Here is a 22,402-nt window from a genome sequence, read left to right as displayed (position 1 = left end):
AAATGAGCTGGTAAACACTGCGGATCACCTCTGTAAACAGTCTGCGAGGTGTGTGAAATCACACAGCGGATCTTTATTTCTAGGGCTCACTGTTCCCCAAAGTAAAGGATGGTGTCAAGTTTTAGCAGTGGTGAGTCCCCAGAGTCCTTTGCTCCAAAAAACTCTATATTCATTAAATGTTCTCAGCTCAGGCCAAACCTACTTAATATATTTAGGACCTTCAGGTTCACTTACTCACTGATAGGGATGGGTATTGTTTAGGTTTTATCCGATACCGGTGCCAAACCGGTACTTTTGAAACTGTGCCGGTGCTTAAACGGTGCTCAAACCGGTGCTTAAAGAATGGAGAACACAAACTTTGTCCAAAAACCTCTCATGTTCAGCTGTTTTCTTTTTGTAAAAAGATAACAATGTTAGCCTTTTCTGCAGCTATGGGGCATATATGGTATCACTCTTGGCTGGAAGCAGTGCTTAAACAATGGAAAAAACACAAACTTTGTCCAAAAACCTCTCATGTTCAGCTGTTTCCCACTTTTTCTTTGGTCATTTTAGCCTTTTTGGCCAGGGTGAAGGGAGTATCTGCCATCAAACAAGAAGACAGCTGCATGTAGCTATGACGGTGTTTGGTAGTTCACCTTACGTGCATTAATGTAATAACGCGGTTAGCCTACTCAACGTAAATTACACACGAACAACATTAAGCTACTCACGCAGAGAAGAACGGCTGCTGCTGCATCATCATCCTCATAATTTCTGCTACACTGGCAGGGCTAGGGGCCAGGACTCTCCTCTTTGGGTTTTTGGGGGATGTTGCTAACTCCGGGTCCGATAACAGGCACCACACCCGCAGTAGATGTGCTCGGTGTGAGGTCTCGCAGCAAGCTATCAAATACGGTGCATTTCTTGGCTTTTAAAAAAAACACCTGGCGACGCATTAACAAAATGCTATACGTCTCCAGGTGTTTCATCAGATTCGAGGTGTTACCTCCTTTGACAGTATCACAGTTTCAGCTTAAAGCACTTGTTGCTGCTGAGTTTGCATATTTTGCTGTGAAGTACAGCCCGACTTTTGACCGCTTCGCCTTGGGCTCGCCTTTTAGTCTGTAGCTCTGCTCTAAAGGAACATATGTACCTGGTCCCGCCTACTATCCTCGGAAACGTAAAATGATTGGCTAGAATCTAAAGTGTATCACAGCTCAGGAAAAAAAAGCACCGAAATGTGCGCTGCTTTTCGGTCTGGTTACTACTGTTTATGTCAGAACCGGTGCCATCATGGCACCGGATACCGGTACCCATCCCTACTCACTGATGGTGGTGGACTGTGTAGAGACAGGCACACTTGGTTTTGGATGCGGTGGCGTAACTTTAGCCACCATCCAGATGTGTTGTTTTTAAGTGTCAGATATGAAAAATGGGTCATTATTTTGTGGTATTCCTGAGATATGAAGACCAGACACTGTATCCATCCACATTAAAGAGAATGGCTTCTTCTGTAGAAGCCGTTCAGTTTAATTTCAGTGGTGGCCACATAAGGTTCTGTGTTTGAGTATTGAAGGAGGTCATCCATGGAAACTGTTTGGTCTGCACAGGCCTTTCTGGAGGGGAAAAAGGGAAACTAATACCTCAAGGTTGTCACTATAAATCCCTGTGAGGCAGACTAGATGCTTTCACAAGCAGCCTTTTTTTGTCATGCTTATTCACTTTGCTTTTTAAATTCTACTCACCGTTTTCTCCTCCAGTGGAGTCCAACAAGAACAAGAGTTAATGGTGTGTTTTAAACTCTGCTTGAATTTCTTCACTTTAAACTGGCTCCCTTTGTCAATTGGTGTAATAAACAGAATCCTCTTTTAACCTGTGATGGGTCTGTGCTTTACAGAAACTGCTTTTGACGGTGAGCACTCTAAATAATGTAGCTTACATTGTGTATATATTTATACTAGTTGGTGTAATAGTGCTGTTGTCTTCATGAAGCTTTTAACAAAGCTGTTTTTATTCCTCTGTTTAGCCTGAAGCGCAGATTAAATTCATTAGTACAAATCTGGCCACACATTTCCAAACTGAGAATAGACTGCATGAGGTTAAATGAGGATTAAAATGAGGTTAAATGACTGATCACACCTGATTCTAATCCCGATCTAAGCATTGCTTTAGTGTCAAATGTTTCAGGCTTTAGTAAAATTGTCCTCTGCCTTCATCGTTTTAGCTTCACTCTGTTTTATATGTTTAAATTTTATCAGCTTTATCAAATTAAGTCTGCAAAAAAGTGAAAGTATGAAAATATATAGTTAAACCCGATGATTTAAGGCAACTACTGTACCTTCTAACTGTTCTATAACTAAATTCTATTTATTCACATCCACAAAAACATTTGTGTTTCTTTACATTTTTTTTTTAACATTTTCCATTTCGAGCTGCATGTGAGTTTCTTGGTCTTGGACACAGTTAACGATATACTTTGGCAACAGGTTGACCCCAAATGGAAAAAAACAAAAACAAAACCACCGAATGGGTTCAGATGACACCACTCAGTGCACAGTAAACTCTGAGTTAGGAAAGGAGACTTGAGGGAGAGGGAGGATCAAGAGACTGGAGGCTGAAGGAGAGGGAAAAGGGCACAGCTTTTCACAGCCCCAGTTATGTTGTTGCTGTAAAAACATCAAGGTTTTGCTTCACAGCAGGACTCCCCAGCCTCAGCTTTTGATGGCTGTGTTAGCCGACCACAACACAACGCCCTTTTTTTGGGGGAGAGTCAGTGGATTCAAAGGGGATGCAGGCGTTTAATAAAACTTTATGTACAGATGGGTGCAAAATGACTTCTTCTTGTTCTTCTTCTTTGTCTCTATACTACTGTAGAGGGTTTTAAATTAAACAATTGAGATTTGATTGAAATTCGAGGGGTTTAACAAAATTATTTTGTTGGCTGTAAGTCCTGAATCTTTTTTTTATGCATAGTGTTTTTGATTATGGGAGCAAACTGAAAGGTTTAAATAGAAAGACTGTTTTATTTTGGAAACTCTTTGGCAGTCAGTGACTTCCTGAAGTCTAGATGAACTCAGCTCCGTTGAGCTGCTTTGCCAGGCCTTTAGTTGCTGTTTGTTTCTGGATCTTTCAGTCTTGCGGATCTTCTCAGCCTTCAGTTTTGTATTTAATAACTGAAAGGCGTGCTCTGTTGGGATGAGATCAGGTGGCTGGCTTGGCCACTGAATAATATCATTATGTCCTTACCCATTTACTTTGAATCTAAGGGTCTCTAAACTGTAAACTTTAACAATCACCTCGAGATTGTTCTTCACCTAGACGGGGTTTTCTCAGCCAACAAATATTTGTGTGATCGTTTGCTTTAACTGTTGGTTGTTGAGGTGTCCAGTGTATTTCTTTTTTTTTAAGAATGCACAAAACGTTTTTGCTATTTCTCTTATTTATTTATACTTTACTTGCACAGGCTTCTGCAGAGTTTCAGTGAACAGCTGCCAAATGCAAGTTCAGCACATGGAATCATTATCAATCTTATATCTGTTTAATTCAGGACTGTATAATAGAGGCAAAACTGCAAAAAAATGTGTCCCTATCCACGTACTTATAGACCTGAATGCATGATGCTTTACTTGAATGTTGCTGTAAAAGATAAAACTATGTAAATGGCCTGTATTTGTACAGGCCATTTACACATCCACCCATTCACACACTGGTGGAGGCAGCTACAGTTGTAGCCACAGACTGACAGAAGCGAGGCTGCCATATAGGCCAATGGCCCCTCTGGCCAACAGGTAGGTGAAGTGTCTTGCCCAAGGACACAACGACCAAGAGTGTCCGAGCCGGGGCTCGAACCGGCAACCTTCCGATTACAAGGCGAACTCCCAACTCTTGAGCCACGATCGCCCGATGTTTAAGAGTGCATGTTTTGTGTGACACTGTTTTGAGTTTGATCATCTTGAAATTCGGTGGTGCTTGTTTGGAGTTGCTGGAGAGGAACATCAAATGTCTTTCTGTGTGTTTCATGTCAAAAGCAGTTGTTGACAGTCCGTCGATCCACTGACAAGAATGCTTTTACTGTCCAGGTGCTTAGACATGTTGAACATGTTGACCCTGAGTGAAAAAGCTTTTAACATTTGTTGGTTTGGTTTCCCACTTTTTGCATTTTCTTAGGTTTGCGAGCTTCCTTAAAAAGCTTCCTTGTAGATTACAGCTACATAACATCAAGGTTGCTGAATAAGCCACCCTACTGTTTGAATCTGTGGTGAGTTTCTTGACATAAACATCAGAGAGGATCACAGATTTTTTTTCACTTTTTAAAACATGTCATTTTCCTGTATTTATACTTACCTGCTTTTAGAAAAACATTATAGTGGCTCTCTAACAACAACTTTGGATGATGCTGATGGTATAATATAGTATGCGTGTATAAGTTCATATCTTACGGGTGCCTAATGAGCTCTCAGAATGGACACAGATGAGCAGGTATTAATCTCCTGTAACTTCTCCAGCTAATTTTAGTCTTATCAAATGACTGATTAGCTTTCTGTTCCACTGCAACAGCAATAATTTGCCCTTCAGAGTGCCTCTGCAGCTTTGAGTTCAATCGGTTAGGGTGTGTACAGCTATTTAGCAGGACATTAAAGACCTAAAAGTGTGATTTTAAGGTTTTTTCCCCACTGTCTGTGCTTGTAGATGAATGCAATAATACATTAAATTAAAAAGAAATTGCCAAAGCTTGCTATTCTAATATGGTTTGCATTGTTCAAACTGTGCTTTTCAAAGCTTTCTCTTGCTGATGAATGCCAGTTGTGTTCCCTTTTAAATACAACTGGCATCTCTTTTATTTTTTATGACCTCCCTCGAGGACCTGAATAGCATGTAAAGTCATAGAGTCCTAGCTAAGTGATGTTTTAGTGGTTGGTGTAGAGCTCTTAGTGGTGCTTATGAAGTTTTTTCTTCCGCTCTGTTTTTATGTGTGGCTGTCACTTAGCGAGGTTTGCCAACCATGACTCCACGGATGCAGGTTCTGTGTGTGCCTCAGCTTCTCCTGACATTCATATTAAATTCACTACACACCTGTCAAACCCATATCATGCTGTAGCAGAGAAAATATGAAATGCATGAGGATTTGTTTGGCTTTGGGTACTTTAAAGCAAGCACTTTGAACCCCAGATTTCTGACAAATATATACTGATGTCATGAGCTTTATACAGGCTGACAGTGGAAAAGGAGATGGAACAAATAATCCTGAAGATGGAGGTCTGTTTAACTAGAGACGATCATCGTTACACAGCAGTACAAATCATAATTACTCTGCCTCTGCGCAGCACTCGTGTACGAATAGAATTATGCACACATTCTCCGGTACCTTTGACAGTAATAGGGTTGATCATGATGTACAGCTCCACTGGTGAACATGTTTCTTTGCCATGTGTGCCATCTAGTGGATATCAGGTGATATAACATGGATTGATTTTTCCTACATAACTAATGGTTTTTGGTGCACTGCATTCACAAGAATAATCTCAACATATTTCTATAGTGTATATGATCTAAGTTGTAGCATTGCATTGGTTTAACTGTTAAAGTAAAACAGCTTTCAGGAGAGAGACATTTTTTCTGCCCGTACACTAAAATCAATTTAGCCAACCCTTGAGGCTATTAAGTTGTTTAAAAATATCTAGAAATTCACTCAACGCCAAACCTCCAAGTTCATTAAGCATCACTGAGGGGAGCTCACACTTTGATCAATGATTGAATAGAGTAGCTCTGAGTTAGGTCAGCGTTTTGTGGTAGTTGTAACCCGCAAAATCAATGCTGCTCAAATCGAAAAATTTCTCGGAGTATATCTAAGGCAGGAGGTGGAGATAACAAGGCAGGAGGGGAGATGAGTGGGAAATTGAGTGAGCGAGTGAGAGAAGAGTGATTGTACACCAGTGCATCATTGGGAAGCAGAGAGGCTGCAGTACACATGGTGTTTGAAACAAGCTGTTCCCAATGGTCATTTATCCACATCACCTCAGAGGTGCTACGCCAGGCGCTACTGACTTAAAATCTATTTTGCGATTAAAATTACACGGAGAACAAATTCTCTCTCATTTTTGGTCTTTTAACAGAGTCCTGGTTTCCTGTTGACACCACTAGAGGTCAGTGTGACCTTAAGGTGTGCACACGGAGGAGTGAGGATGTTACGTGCTGCATAGATGGGTAGGAGGAGAGTTTGCAGCATGCTTTATGGTCATGTCCGCACAAAGGCTCCAAGCTGCAGAGCTGTGGCTGTTTTCTGCTTCAAACCAAATCTCCTTCTCTACTTTCTCTTGTCTTGTGCTCTTTCCTTATATGTTCCCTCTTTTGCATTTGAACCTGGGACGTGCACAACCTGTTTATGCGATTTGCATAAGCTGCCTTTGGAAATCTGTGCTTGCTCCAGTGTATTGCTCTGTCAGTGTGAGCTTGGTGTTCAAAAGGAATAGCTAATGACTCCGTTGCCCTCATTGACGCATGTCAGTCTATTTCAGGCACAACGACTAACGCTCTCATACATGGCCAAGTAAGAACTGATGATCTATGTGCTGGATTGCCCTTGCAACGTCAGCCTGCCGCATGGTTAGTGAGGAGAGTGTTTTTCAGCAAGCCAGAGCACTTTATCCTCGTGCCTATGAACCATCACTGAAGTGTATATCCTTGCCTCCTGTCAAGCTGCTGACAGCACTCTACCAGTGGAGGAGACATACCGGGAAATCAAACATGTGATCTGACCTGATGTGGCAGCAGTGACATTTCTTCAACCCTATCCTCCTCCACCTCTCTGCCCATAATAGGAGCCTTCAGCCTCATCTTTTTATTGATCCCCATTTGGGGTTACCCTCTTCACCCACCTCTGCTCTCAGGATGACAGTAGCCATAGTTGGAGAGGAAACAGTTTGAGGTGGGAGGGTAAGAGTCAAGCTACAGAAGGGGGGGAGAATGAGTTTAGAATAGTGGAGATAAAGAGATGGGGAAAGTGAGAGAGAGTGATTGGGCAGCTGGGCAGAGACGGATGGCATTAACTGGACCGATTGCTGAAGGGACAGGAAGGGCATTGCCAGCCGCAGAAGCTTGTGGCCGGTGTTCACATGACTCTCTGTGTGCTGGGACGCTGGAGAGTAATATAATCTCAGCGTGATGGGGATGCTTGTGGGTGGGGTGGGGGGGTAAATTTAGCTGCAGCCGTAGGCAGGCAGGCGGCTCTGCATGGCTCGGGGGATGTTCACAGCTCTGAGGGGCTGCAGCGGCTACTCCTCTCTGGTTCGCTCTACCCTTCTGGAAGAGTCACTGAGGGCACCGTTTAATCACAATATGAATCACCTCTTTCCCATACCTTTGCAAGCTTAATGGCCACATGGTGAGATGCATTGCATTGCAGTGAGATGGCAGTGGGGGTAGTGCTGAAGATAAGTCGGTCGCACTTTATTTTCCAGCCTCTGTTAGGGTAGCATCTGTTGGCTTGTGCGCCTATTGGATTTCAAAAGCAGCAGCGCATGTCATAAGCTGATCTTCTATGATAGAACAGATTTTAGATGATTGATGTACAGATGTTTATTTTATGATAGCTAAATGAGCTATAAACCAAACATACTGTATGCAGTGAGGGTTGGCATCTCTCGGTAGCAGTGACTTTTGTCCAGAAGCGTCTCATCAGTCCTGTTATTAACACCTCTTTAAGCAAACAGTAATTAGGAGCAAAAGGTGTTGTGGCTTGAAAGTCTGTCAAGTGTGTTGTTCTGAACTTGAAAATAATCACCTTTTCTCTTATCTGTGGGATAATTGATGGTAAATGGAGTTGTACTTGGGTTGTTGTATAGCGCTTTTCAACTTTATACACACACACACACACACACACACACACACACACACACACACACACACACACACACACACACACACACACACACAGTTTTATTCTATGCCATAAGTGCTGTCTGACAGTCATGCTCACACTCACTCTGACAGATGTGTCAGGGACACTTCAGCATACAGACTGGACAACAGCTGCCCGCAGCTACTAATAAAGAAAAGCTGTTTGATGTGTTTAAAGAAACATTTTCCTGTAGGGACACTAACGTTTGTAGACTTGCTTATTTGTTCAGGTGTGACGTTCCACAACATGTTGTCAAGGTAGAAGCCTGGGGATGCTAGTGATAATTATACTCTGGAAATGATTTTTACCAACTATTCATCTTTTTATATCTATCTATTCAAACACAAGAGAAGTTAAGAGCAGCTTCTGTGTGTTTCTTTAAGGGAGTCGGATCGTGTGCATTCCTGATGCCATAAACAAAAAAGGAGCTCATAATTAGTCCAGAGATTTTCTACTTACCACTTTGTACTTTTTATGATCATTTATCTCCACAGTTTAGCTTTAATTACTTCACTAAAGATCAAGTACCTTGGGATGCAATTTCCCGCAGTAGTTCTTATCACATAAAGCTGGCATATAAACATCCAAACATTTATCATTTCTTGCTACGTACTGCAGGGAAATAAAGGCTACATAAAACATCTGTCCGTGGTATTATCGAGTTCTTTGTGTTGTTTATACTCTTAATAAGTTGAAAGTATTTCCATTTGTGGAGGGTCATCCAATCACAGTATCTGTTTTGTTTTGGAGGGGTTTTTGCTCGACGCTGGCAGACTGTGATGCTGGTTGTTTATAATTGCAGGTTTATGGCTACGCTGTGTTATCTCAAGTAGTGGCTGCAGCCCTAAATAACAAATTCTGCCCATCTGTGAAGTTTGTTGAAACCGGCACAAATGATTTAGCCTTTCAAAGAGGACAGTGCTAGACTGTAAAATGATTTGGTGTTAGTCAAATGTTTTTCAGGTTGTCTTTTTTTTTAAGTTGAAAAGACTCAGGATGGGCTTTGAAATAATTCTGAAAGTCTGTGTTCTTGTTCCTACTTGTGTTCGGCAGAGGTACGCTGTCTACTCGGCGTGAATCCTATTTTTATGTCTTGCTTACAACCCTGACCGGACTTCTTAGAACTACAGGATTAAAAATGAGTCTCCATTTGGGTTTTTGTTTTATTTCCATGATTATTTTGTCTTTTTGTCCCACAATCCTGATTTGTGACGCTAAATATTGACTTTTTGTTTCATTGCATTTGGATTTGCTAATCCTCAAATATACGAGAAACACAAGAAAATAAATTACTGGATTTTATTACTGTTAATGTCTGATGCAGTCACTCACCAGTTGTCTGGTGTAAATTGTTGTTATCTTCAGACAGGAATGAAGAAAACATTTCAAATGCTTTCTCGCTTTTTGGCTTGTGTAATAATTTCTAAAAAAGTTTTTTCCTAAGGAAATGAATTTCATCTGCAATATATGTCATCCTGCTTTCCCTAGAATTTGATCTATTTTGACAAAAATAACAATAAAGTGACAGAAAGTATGGATTACAAATTAAATGAATTATTTTCAGTGGCCGAAGCGCTGATGGTTTTCAGCTGTTCCACATCATAATTGATTTTGACAGAGAAAATAAAACAAACACGAGTGATGTTTTCTCTCTGTGTCAGGACGCTACTGTTCCTGCTGTCGATGCAGCTCGTCTCCATGTAAAAGAACACAGGCATTGTCTGTCATCTCAGCTATAAAATAACTATTTTTTTAATGTGTTATTAGCTGAAATTAGCTTTCACGCCTTTCATCACACTCACCAACAGTGATCTTTACTGTTCAGTGCTAAACCTTTCATCTGTCCTAACGTTTTAAGAAACAGTGGTTTCAAACCTGGGATTTCAACTATTTAAATTGTGCTCATGTATTTTATCAAGACCAAAACGATCCGTTTATTTTTATCATACTGTAGCTTCCTGTTTGTTAGGACAGTCACCTCTCAGCACATCACTGTAATATAGTTTAATTTTGTGATTTTCTTATTACAGACAATCCTGCTTCTGCAGTGTTTTTGTTCCTGGCATCACTACAAACCAGCTAATTCCTATAATGAGTTATTGTCCAGACTGACTTATCCTGACTGTGGATTCGGGCCTGTCCAAACACTCGAGCCGCAGGTGTGATCAGTTCTTTTTTGGACGTCTCCAGCTTTCTCTTTCTTGCACTCAGAGTCTGGTCAGATTGCATCAGTTGGTGATTATTTGAAACAAACTTCAGCCCCATGCTAATTATGGTCAGAGGTGCACAGTAAGCTTAATATTCTAAACGCATTCATTGTCTGGCGAAGCCACCATATAAAGTAAAATAAATAATGTATTTCTGGGGTTTGTGACCTTAGTTTATCCACTTGAGATATTAAGGGAAGTAAACAAACTAAGCTATAGGCCTGAAAGATTAATGAAAGGTGCCCAAAAATTATAGCTAATGATGGATGTCATCAGCCTCTCACAAACAGTTTAGTCATTTAAGTGTAATCTATGTTAGCTGTTTTTAGACACATCACTTGGGTGAATGATTGATAAGCAACACAAAACAGTTTTAAGTGGAAGTAACCCCATCAGCATTTAAAATGTCTTATCAGCTTAAGCCTGTTTTACACAGGTTAGGGCTTTCCATGCAAACCTCCCTCTTATTTTTAACAGTTTAGCTCTCAATCGCTGCCCTTGTGTCCGTGCCAGGCGGTAAATTAATATGCATTAAAGCTAAGCATTCAGGTGTGGAAGAAGAGACCTGGCATTTTGCGGAGAGCGGCGCAGAGAAAGTAGGCTGTGAGTGATGAGGGATGGGACGGATCCTGACACTTTAAGTCAGCCCTTATTGAGTGTGCACATTCTGTCATCGTGTACCGGCCACTTCTTTCATCTGTGTCGCACACAGAAGGCTTTAACTCCGTTAGCAACACCCACAACAAATACGGACCCGTCCTCTATGAAAGACACACACATGCACTGTGCTGTGTGTGTCTTTCACTGTAGTCGCTTACCATCTGGGACTACTATTGTGTGGCGTTTTAATAGGTATTCATAACACTCTGATTTATGCTCACATAGTGTTCAACTGATTTGCCATTCCAGAAATCCTATAATAGGCTATTCTTGGCCAAATCTTGTCTCTGTAATTCATCTTTACATCTATTTGGTGATATTGCACAAAACAAAATGATGAAGGTGAAACTTGGCTTAGGAATGATCCTTTGTAATGAGAAAAACAGCCACACAGATATAAACATGCAGGTCTAGAGAGCAGAATAGTGATCCTGGTCGCAGACATATGGTGCGGTAATGCAGAGCCTGGTGTGTTTCCCCTCAGGAGCACCTGTGGAGCTCACAGAGACTTTAGGTCCCCTAGACACTTAGAGGACAAGCAGCGGCCAGGTGCCGAGGAGACTGCAAGGCGCCAAATACATCACCACCCCTCGCTGTGTGACACATTGCGATATTATGGTGTGCACGTCCCATGTCTTCTCTCTCATCTTTCTCCCTCTCTCATTGCATAAAATAGGTTGGAAGAGGCAAACATGGCAATATTTTAATAAGAGGGACACATTAAAATTGGAGCCATGAAGCATGTCATTAAAAAATGTCTGCTCCAGGCCACCTACATCGTTCCCGATACCTACATGGGAAAGCTATAAAGTGCTTACACACTCACTCTGGATTCATCATTGCATCTATGCAATCCCTCTCTATCAGCCTCTTCGCCTGCTTTCTGTCTCTCCCGTCCTCCTCCTGCAGGGAGATGAATTGGCAGTGGGACTGACTCGGGCTCATCAGTCACTCTGTCAATCCCTGAGGGGTGATCAAAGCTGCAGGACACAACCTGTCCCATTCGCAATGTGATTTAGTCATAAGACAGAGAGGCTCCAGACATCTCTGTTACACACTGTGTCTGTCAGTGTGCAGATGAATAGGAGCTGCAGAGATGGAAGCATTAAAAATGTTTTATCTGTATGGGATTGTCTCATTCTGTTGTTCTGTTTATGGGGGGGTAGTAAAAAAAAAAAGTCAGAAAGCAAAGTGCAGGTCATGTATGATGATGATGATGTGTGCATGTACCTGGATACTGCTTTCCCATCAGTCACAGGGCAGCTGTAAGAGTGGATGAATCTCTCTGCTGCTGTCTGGCTACCTGCTCATTGCTCAACACTCATCATCAAATGATGTAGCTCTCTATCAGCTGACCTTATACACCCAGCTCTCTAGAATTTCCTGTTATCTACTGAGTTTAATGCAGTCCAACGAGGCAATGCATGTCTTCTTTTCCATTTTTTAACTTTGGCTTCTGATGTTGCACTTCAATCTATCTATCCAGTTGTGGCTCCAATATTAATCTCCCTGCCAAAACAGATTTCCTCAAGATATATCTCTTTTCTACCCTCTTCAGTTGCAAACTAAATAATGCTGAGACCCTGTGAGACTTGAAAGAAACAAAACAAGTGGCACAGAGTGAATTCCAAATTTTCTTTCTTCAGTTTTTCAGGAAAAAATTGTCTCCCTAATGCATACAAACGTGGCTACAAGTACAAAGCTCAACTGCTTTTGTATCTGAATTTTAAAGATTGTCTTATTTTCCAAACAATCTTCAGATTATTTTTTAGTGTAGCCTGCTGGTGCCCATTTTACTGGAAACCCGCACGTAGCAGTACCTGTGGAGGGCTCAGTGGATGTCACGTGACTCAGTCAGACATAAAATGTCTGCGTAGAAAGTCTTCTGGAGCTGCTTTAGTGCATAATGCAAAGCATTTAGTAAGCTGTTACCTCTCAAAGGTCACGTGCGTATTTGTTACCTTTGGAGGCTCCTACTCTTCTCGTTATGCTTTTTTCTTTTACAAACACTACTCTCCCTTTACTCCCTGTTTTTGAGTCCACTGTCAGCCCTACTTCCTTGTTTGTGCTATTCTCACATACATTTTTAAGAGTCCTAAATCCCATCTCTTAAATCCTTCACTCTTGTCTGCTTGCACTTCATCTTCACATTCTCCTGAGTCTGCTGACACAGTGCAGAGTGGATGCTTGACACCTGGGGTTGGCAGCATTTCCTTTCCTGCTAAGTATGACTTAAAGCGAGAGAGGGGAAGGCAAGCGCGGGCGTCACGCTCCTGCCTCAGCTGGGAACGACCAGTTTGGATTTGTGGAGATCCAACTAGCTGAAGGGGACAGATATAAACATTCAACGGTGTTGTTGTACAGCGTAACTGCACTTATCATGGAAGTGCGTACATGTTTTTCTTTCCTTGAATAAGGGGACAGACTTTGTTATGTTTGTTATGTTCAGTATTGCATTGCCTAAAAAAACAGTTTACTGATACTGTGCAGAGATTTCAGATTGTTTAGACTTTTCCAGCTGCATTAAAATGCTGCTTTTATTAATAAGTGCTGCTACTATAGAGTCAGTTAATACAGGCATTGAGGTGGATGTATTAAAAATGGAAGCTTATAGATATTACAGATGTAAGGGTCAAGGTGTTAGTGCTATAGGATAAGTGAATACATGCTACATTTGTATCTGTTCTGCCTGAATAGGTTTCATATAAATGGGTCAATGTGATCATTGTTACAGACACTGCTGGCTTTTATTTGGAATACAAGTCTTTCATCTTTCTAACTGCACTTTATTCCACTTTGTGGAATTAAAGCAATATAGGAAAATTAGTGATCAGTGTAAGTTGTCTTATCCTCTCAACGTAGCCAATGCCTTATATAGTGCTACTGAAAAACTGTATTAAAGTTCCTTTTATAGCTACTCTGCGCACATAATCGCCTCTGAACGTGGATAGAGCATGAGGGGGAGACACTGTAGGATTGCTAAACGCAGATAGAGCAGACTAAAGCAGTCTGTAGTAGTGCTTTGTCCTCTGCACTGCAGTAGGATAGGAGTATATGACAGCCATGTTTGCTAATTATGTTTTCTAAGCACATATTTCATCTGCTGTTCAGCGTTCCCTGTCTGCACTTGTCGTACCCCCCCTCCTCCTCGTTCATTCGGCCCATGCTTTAATTCTGTAAGACCATGCCACCGGCTGGTCTATTAGCGTAATTTAAAACTCTGGAAGAGAAATGAAATAATAGAGGTTTTATCAGCTATAAATCCAGTATGGCATTACTCAGAGCAGACTGACTCTGAAAATTAGCATGAAGGCTATGAGCTGCTAATACTACATCTTGTGTCAAACTGGTGCATATCTTGCTGTTCTTTTAGCATCTGTTTATCTATTTTTCACGTATTCTGTCACCCTGTCAAGAAAAATGAGCTTTTCAGGCTCTGTGTGTTCAGCAGAGGATGTACAAGATGCTCTGTCTTTTGCTTGAACATCAAAACTCTTTATGCATTAAATGAATTTCTTCTTTGAAAGTTTCATTTTTTTCTGATTTTTTTTTTTTTTTTTAATGTCAGACAGCATTTAAAATCTTCAGGTTAGCATAACAACTGATGATGATATCCCTTTGTCAGTGGTGATCACAACGGTATCGCTTTCTCACTCTTCAACCCCTTTGTGCACAGCGCTTCCAAAATGTCTGTTTTGTCAGACGCACAGCTGCAACTCTCCCTGGCGTGAGTGTGTCTCAACAGATGCTGTAGCATATCTGTGAGCATTTTAGGGTAGATAAGTAAAAAGAACACTGGCATTGTGACCATCACAGATGCCTCTGATTGCATGCTGGATCAGGAAGGAAATTCCTTTAGGACGAGGACTGAGGATCAACAGCTAGAGTCTGCTCGGCCAAGTTGGCATGGCTTCGATGGTGAGCATAGGCAAAGCGTATCCATTTGAAAAACCTAGGCATGTAAGTACTGATACGAGCACAAGAGACAACAAATGTGAATCCAGTTCAAACCTCTTGTGATGGTTGTACACAACAACTGGTGTTATATGATGGCTGAGGTGACAGATGCTGAGACTCTAAACCTTCTCTCGTGCACTGAAGTCACACTCAGCAAGGGATTCAGGAAACAGTGGTGTGGGACTAAAAGATGATATTTTTTGACCATGATATTGGGAAAAGGTTAAATAGTTAGTCTTCACATGTAATTGGTTATGATCAATAATACTTCCTGGTAGGGCTGGGCGATATGGCCTAAAATTCATTTCGCGATATAATTTGAAGCATGTGCGGTAACGATATATATCACGATATATTCTTTTCTTCTGTATAACGTATTTTCCACACTATAAGGCACACTTAAAATCCTTTAATTTTCCCAAAAATCGAGAGTGTGCCTTATGTATGAATTCTGGTTGTGCTTACTGACCTCGAACCGATTTCTGCGTGCAGAAATCTGTTAAAAAATGTTTTAGTACAACTTTGGTAAGCTGCACTGCTTGATGGATGTCAGAGCATTACGGCTGCCGTAGTGAGGAGCTTCACGGAGTAATCTGGGTCCAAAACTCCGTCAGCTTCAGGTCCCAAAGTCAAACGAACACTAAGAGTTAAAAACGGTCTAAATTCTTTCATCTTTAATTAAATCATCAGCTTGCTTCTTTATTGGGTGTAAAAATTAAGTTTAACATCCAGGCATCCATGAAAACAGAATTTATTAAATTTAACGGAGTTAGAAGTTAGCAGGAAGTTAGCTCGCTAGTTTACACCTAAACATTTCATACCATGTTCTGACTGAGAGATTTTTGAAACTAATTCAAACGTACAGCTCTGCTACCACTTCCAACATAAATGAAGACAGAAAACTAAACAGCAGTGGCGTTTGCAGGGTTACTGAAGTTGGACTACCTGGTATATAATGTTGTGCTATGTGATTGCTAGCGACACAGCTATGTTAGCATAACATTAGCACAGTGAAGCTGGAGGATGAACGCCAACTTGATGACACATCAACATGCGCTATCGTGATAGAGCGATATAGTCAAAATCTCTATCGTTGGCCAAATTTATATCGTTTCTATCGTGTATCGTTTATATCGTGTATCGTTTATATCGCCCACCCCTACTTCCTGGAAAGAAACTGTATTTAGCCACATTAACTCATTCACTGCCATTGACGTCTATAGACGTCAATTACGTTTTTCAGTGGGAGGGGCCAGAATACAACCTCGGGCAGCTTGTCAGTGAATTTTATTTTTTCATATATTTGTAAATAAATTGTTTTGATAAAACATAACCTTTCTCAGTGTTATTTCTGTTTTATAGAAGTGAAAACCTATTTTATATGTTAGAGGTGTCACAAAGCAAGAAATATTAGTGTCAAAGGCACTTTTCTGCTTGAAATGTATTTTTCACAAAAAGCTCGTTTTCTCCCTTTTTTTGGTCAAAACAGGCATTTTTGGTGGAACCCACCTCTCTTCTACAGCTGATTACTAAAGAATGGAAAATGGTAGAAACAAGCTTTTTTTTTTTTGGATGAAAGAAGAGAGTCTGTTCTTCATTTTGGTAGGTTCAGCGTTTATATGATCATAACACACAGTTTTCTGTGGCTCTTCAAAAATGAGTAAAAATGCTCAAAAACCCTGGCAGTGGGGAGTTACCTGATTTGAAAATGGCTGGCAGTGAATGAGTTAAGAAAGGAACATTGCACTAGCATACTGTGCCACATTCATTATTATTCATCTCTGGCTTCCTTCCAGTGTTTTTTGTCCTGCCTCTCTCCCATCAACCACAGCTGGTCACAGCAGATGACTGCCCCTCTCTGAGCCTGGTTCTTCTGCTTTCTTACTGTTAAAAGGGAGTTTTTCTTTCCCACTCTTGCCAAGTGCTTGCAAAAGGGGTCATTTGACTGTTGGGATCTGTATCCTTGTAGGGTATCTGCCATACAATATAAAGCACTTTGAGGCGAGTGCTGTTGTGATTTGGCACTCTGTAAATAAAACTGAATTGAATTGCTTGCTGGGTTCCAGGTTTGGCCAACTGAATGTCTTTATCTAAGTGAATAAATTGGAGTAGTGAAAATATAACAGCAGGCATTAGGAAGCTTAGCTGCTAGGGGAAATGGAACTAAAATTTGGTTATCCACTTGGTGAAGTAAGGGCTGGATGCAACAATCCTTATACGATGAGCTGTTGGGTGCTTTACAGTTGGCGTTAAAAATGTGAAAGTAAATGCAAATCCTCTGCTGCGCCAGCTAACGTTGTGCAGGCATTTGGCATTTGACACTGAAGACCTGGCAAGCGATAAAGACAAAGACAAGAGTGTTAAATTAATGATGAGCAGTCACATTTACTTACTGTACTGGATTCATTCTGTAGCACAAGCCTGTAAAAAATAAATAATTAAAATGACTGACAATAATCCATATGGAATAAGCGTATGGTGTGTATATATGACACATACAACTTGTATGTAGTCACACAAGTGACTCTAGAGAATGGAATTTATGAAGTTTAACATAATTTTATGAAAAAGTAAACTTGTTTGATAATATTTTTTTCTGTTTTTTAATTGCTGTCAGTCTTTTCGTGTCTCTTTTGTGTGTTGCAGTGTTATTGATTTTGCATTCCTTTTGCGTTCTGCATTCTTCCTCAGAGTCCATCTGTTTAACTCCCACACATAAACTAATCTCAGATGCTGAGACCACAAAAAAGTAAGAAAAAGTAGGATGTAAACTGCCTGAAAACAAAACATTTTTCTTACAAGTTGTTGTTTTTATAAAAAATACCATTGCAGTTTTCAGACTTAAATCACTAGACTCAGACAGTATGCGCTGAAGACCTGGCTCCATACAAATGACACGCCTAATATGTTTCTCCTGTAAGGTTGGGGCCAGAATATAGGCATAGTCTTCTAATAGCTCTCACTGTTGGGTTTATCTCTTTACACACGTCCAATATGAAAGACTTTTTTTCACATGCTCTTAGAGTGACCTCTGTTTTATGTTTTATGACCTGAGTTGTTCCTCCAATGAGTCACATTTTTCATGTTTCTTTCTCATAAACGCTACCTCCTATATTCTCTAGTAGCTGCTGCTGTTGGAGTAGGAGCTAATGCACTAATGTACTACCAAATTGTACAACCAAATACAGCCTGTTATTGTGAATCCTAATAAGACATAAAGACATAAAAGAACAGACTGTACTTTGGTCAATTAGTTAGTGGGTTGAATATGTGGGTTTTGCCCATTGCCAAATCTTTTCTGCCAGTTGTCATCTTGGAGGATAGAGTTCGCTCACAGACTGTGAAGATACAGGACTGCCACTGTTGCAGAATCTCATCTCTGTCTCTCTGCGTTGAGATTGCCTCCAGCGATGACAAGCCTTGTTTTTCCCAGTGAAGGAGATCCCGCCCCACAACAACTTCCACCAAAGCTATCGATGAAGCAATCAGCATAACACTCTCTATGTCTACTTCACACTTTGCTTACGGCAGATGGATCAAAGGGTCAGAGTCTGGACTCACTGCTAAATGGTGCTAATCAGGCACCAATCAGGCACCTGATTGTCAGCACCGGGTTTCCCAGAAGCTCAAAAGAAGAGTTAATAGCAAAAAAAAGCTTTTTTTTCATTGGCAGAGAAGATTTATTTTTCATGTTCAACTTTGTTGCTCACCCCGCAAATACATTTTCCTTATAAATGTGGCACCAGACTAACGTGTTGCCACCTGCTGGCATAATGAGACAGCAAGAAAAATCTGGAAACTAAACTTCATTTTCACCCTCGACTATTGTAGGACACGCACACATCAATGAAACTAAACACATTTTTGCTATAAATTCAGTTAATTTTAGTTAGTTTTGTGAACACTCATTACAGTTTTAGTTAGTTTTCCTTTTTTTTGTTTTTGTTTTCATTCCCGTTAACGAAAATGTTTTTTCACTTCTAGTTTTCGTTATTTCGTTAGTTTTCGTTAACGATAATAACCTTGGAACAGAGCCATTTCTGCCTTCATGACTTTGTACCACACCTTACCTAGTCTGGAAATTGACTTCAGATCCACTGTGCAGAATATACACTGTTCTCTGATGAAACTCAGGTCTTTGTGAAACATGTTAGGAGGCTCTCGGCTTGCAGCTGCCAAACTGAATGGGCGGTGCCTAGTTAGGTGATTTACAACCTTGGTGTCAGGTTGTCAAGCGTTAACACTTTCAGAACCGTGGACAGCTCCAGCCAAAGGAACGATCGAAGGTTCCACCATTCCTTCCCAACTGATGAAACCGCAGACACAGAATATTTTCATACGCCAGGACTGACTGTAATTAATCAGCATGCATCTTTTATTTTGAGGTTCGAGTGCAAGATTCAGTTTCATAACACATTCAGAATAAAGAACATTCACAGCTGTCTCTGAATTTTCTTCAACTGGAGGAGCCATAAGGGAACAACCGTATGAAGCGCAGACATCACACTCAGCAGACACCATTATGATTTTTTTTTAAAACCAGTCAGAGATCGAGATGGCTCGGCTCCCTCTGTCTCGGCTTCTTTTTATGGTTCTTCTTACTGCCATTGAGGAACTCTGGAGCCTGACAGTGAAAGTGAGAGAAATGGTGTCATCACAGAACAGATTTATTTCCTTGTTGACTCTGGTGAAAAACAGGTGCAGGGATACCAGCTTAGTTTTTCAAAGGTGCCTCCAAGACACAACAGATGATGCTTTGTCGGTGACTCGTGGTTATAGCAGGTGCAGGATTTTCTAGGGGCATTGTGAGTGGCGGACTTATGGCTTTCAGATTTGTTTATTGAGGAAAATAACTGTTGATGAAGTTATAAAGTTCTAGTGCTCCCCACAGGGAGTCGGAAGAACCTGGAAAATAACCCAAGAACAACAGAGCTGTCATGGTCCTGGGTCTTTTGACCCAGTGTTTTAAGTTTGAGTTTATTTTGTTCATTAGGTTATCTAAGTTCATTTGGTTATTAGACTCCTTGTGTTTTCTTGTATTTAAGCTTCCCCTCACCCTTCGTGTTTCATGCTGCGTGTCTTATGTTATCAAGTTTGTATTATCATGCATAAGTGTTTCTAGTTCTTATTATTTCCCCCTCCGTTTCCAACCATGTTAAATCTCCCCTGCTCTTCATGCGTTTCATGTCTGTGTCTTACGTTGTCAAGTTCTGGTTGTCGTGTCTAAGTCTGCATGTTTCCTGTTTTACTTTGAAAAGGGGTCTTGTGTTCTGTGCTCATGCGGTTAGTTTTCTCTTGCCTGTGCATCATTATGTTTATCCTAGTCAGCTGTTTCCTCATGTGTCTCCACTTCCCCTAATCACCTCCTGTGTATTTAAGTCCTCTGTTTTCAGTGTGTGATTGTCAGGTCGTCTGTTGTCCACGCCATGTTTCCTATGCCATGCTTCCAAGTTTCTTGTCTAGGTTTTTCTTATTGTTTGTTTAGATCCCCCAGTTTAGGTTTGTGTTAATTTTGCTTCAGTTTGCCTTGCCCTTTGTTTGTACCTTTTCTACCAGCCATATTAAACGGCTCGCCTTTTGTTAACATTTCAAGTTCTGTTCCCTGTTCCTTGGAGTCTGCGTTTTGGGTCCTTTTCTCAATTCATACAGTCTGCCCTCGCCAGACTGTGACAAGAGCTAACACTTCTGGCTTTTGCCTGCCATGGACCACTTTCTTTGTGATGTACAGAAACTCTGTTGAAGGAGTCCAGCGGAGCAATGTAACTATACTACAATGCCAAGCTGCTTGTCGTGGTCTGCGAGGGCAGACCGTGTGGAGAGTGTGTTTGTTGGACCCAGGTGCGGACACAGACGCAGGAGGCAAAACTTTTGCTAAGCTCAAAACGAGCCTTTAATCAGGGCTGATACAGAAGGCAAAATAACAAACCACAAACTATGGGAATGACAAAACTAAGAACCTAAACTGGGAGTAACTAAAGGCTATGAACGAAGACCAGGACTGAACTATGACAAAGTACTGTGGACAGACTATGAACACGACATGAAAAACTGTGAACAAGATCTCGGTACTGGCACATGAAGGTGTAGGGAAACATGACTGGAGAACGTGACTATGAACATGTCCAATACCGAATCTTGCAAGCTAGAATCCTGACGTGCAGCTAGAAATAACAGGGTGCACGAACAGACGACGCGACACGAAGACACACTGGGCTGAGGAACTACACTGAGGAAGTCATCAAGGAATTAGAGACAGAAGGGGAACACAGCTAGAAACACTGACATAAGACAGGAACATGAACCTTCAGAGTAAAACGGGAAACAAGACACCACTAAACAAAGACGCAGACACGACAGTGAGAGACAGACTAGACACTGAACTAAACCTGCAATAAACATGAGAACACAAAACCTAAGAACTAATCCCTGAACAAGAATAACTGAAACATAGATTCGTCGTCGTGGTCGTCATCATCATCATCAGAAAAGCAAAAACGCACCAAAACATAACAACTCAAAATACTGGGTCAAACTGACCCAGAACCGTGACATTGCTCTTGTATATCCTTGCTATGAAGGTTTGCAGTTACCAAAGTGGTTGCTACATAGACGAATGAGAACAGAAGTGGCCTACAGAATGAGTTATAGCCTGAGTTGGGCATTGCTGAAGGAGGCTTTGCAGTGAGGAATAAGGTCTGACACGGGGATGTAGCTCCTCTACCAGAGGACTGGTACACATTATGCACATTATTTGTTTATCTTTGTGTCTTCACTTTTTGACTACTTGATAAATGAAGAAAAATGTGTCTTCATACTCTTGAGCTGGGCCTAAGTGGGCCACAATGGTAAACTTTATTAATAGGATAAGTGAAACAGTGACAGCTTTTAGCTGCAGCCTATACAAAATGGAACAAAAACAACACATTCTCTGACACTGTCCAAACAGAAATATAGGTTTTATAGGTTTAAGAAGAGAGTGTTGTTTCAGGGCAGATGTATCAATTGGTTTGCCTCCATGGCCACGGATCAAAAAAAGGAAAAATCAGAAGCTCTGAGCACATAAGTAGCTCTTGCTGTCTTGATGATAAAGCAAAACCTTGCTGCAGGGTGTATGGGTCAGCCTTAATGTTTGGAGACTGGTTTTGTTTTTTCTCACAAAAAGAACCTAACTATTGATAATCACAGCAAGCCTAAGGGTCTTCTTACAGTATTTCCCTCTTCTTCTAACTGGTGTTAATGCTTTGCGTGTCATGTTTTCCAATGAAGCACTGCATTTCAGTTGGAAACTTTTAAAAAAAAAGTGTAGTTTTGTCTTATACGAGGAAACTTTTAGGAAAATAGGAAAGGAATTTTTATTCCTTATAAATATATCTGTGAAATATATATTTGCTGACTCGAGTACACATGCAAATCTCTTGCTTTTGTGCTTTTTTGTTAGGGGGAAATGTAAAACAATACAGCGTTTTTAAAGGTTTAATTGAATTGTAATCCAACCTCGTTTGGCCCCGTCCTTTTTAGTCCCAGACTTTTTGAAGGAGTGTGCATGCAAACGTAAACACAGAGATCACGCTGACCAGATATATTATGCAAGTTTGGCAGTAGCTCATACTTCATATCAGCTCAATTTGTGGCCCGTTCTACAGTCATCTCTTTGAAGCGTGAGTGGTGAAGTGGTGTAGCTGTGGCAGTAATTTGCCCACCC

At 40.9% G+C, this 22,402-nt stretch overlaps 1 protein-coding gene across 2 annotated transcripts in view; it reads left to right on the top strand.

The window, feature by feature from the left end:
* tspan9a (tetraspanin 9a) overlaps positions 1–22,402 on the top strand; it is a 220,588-nt gene that overhangs the window by 23,295 nt on the left and 174,891 nt on the right. Inside the window, exon 2 of one of the 2 annotated variants that reach the window (XM_080876564.1) lies at positions 6,093–6,183. The exons of the other annotated variant lie outside the window; for it this stretch is intronic. The gene's annotated coding sequence lies outside the window, so the exon portion shown is untranslated. The remainder of the gene's footprint in view (positions 1–6,092; positions 6,184–22,402) is intronic. 2 annotated transcript variants of the gene reach the window in all.

This window comes from Rhamphochromis sp. 'chilingali' (genome assembly GCF_963969265.1).
Source record: "Rhamphochromis sp. 'chilingali' genome assembly, chromosome: 2".
NCBI lineage: Eukaryota > Metazoa > Chordata > Actinopteri > Cichliformes > Cichlidae > Rhamphochromis > Rhamphochromis sp. 'chilingali'.
This window is presented reverse-complemented; position numbering and strand designations above follow the sequence as displayed.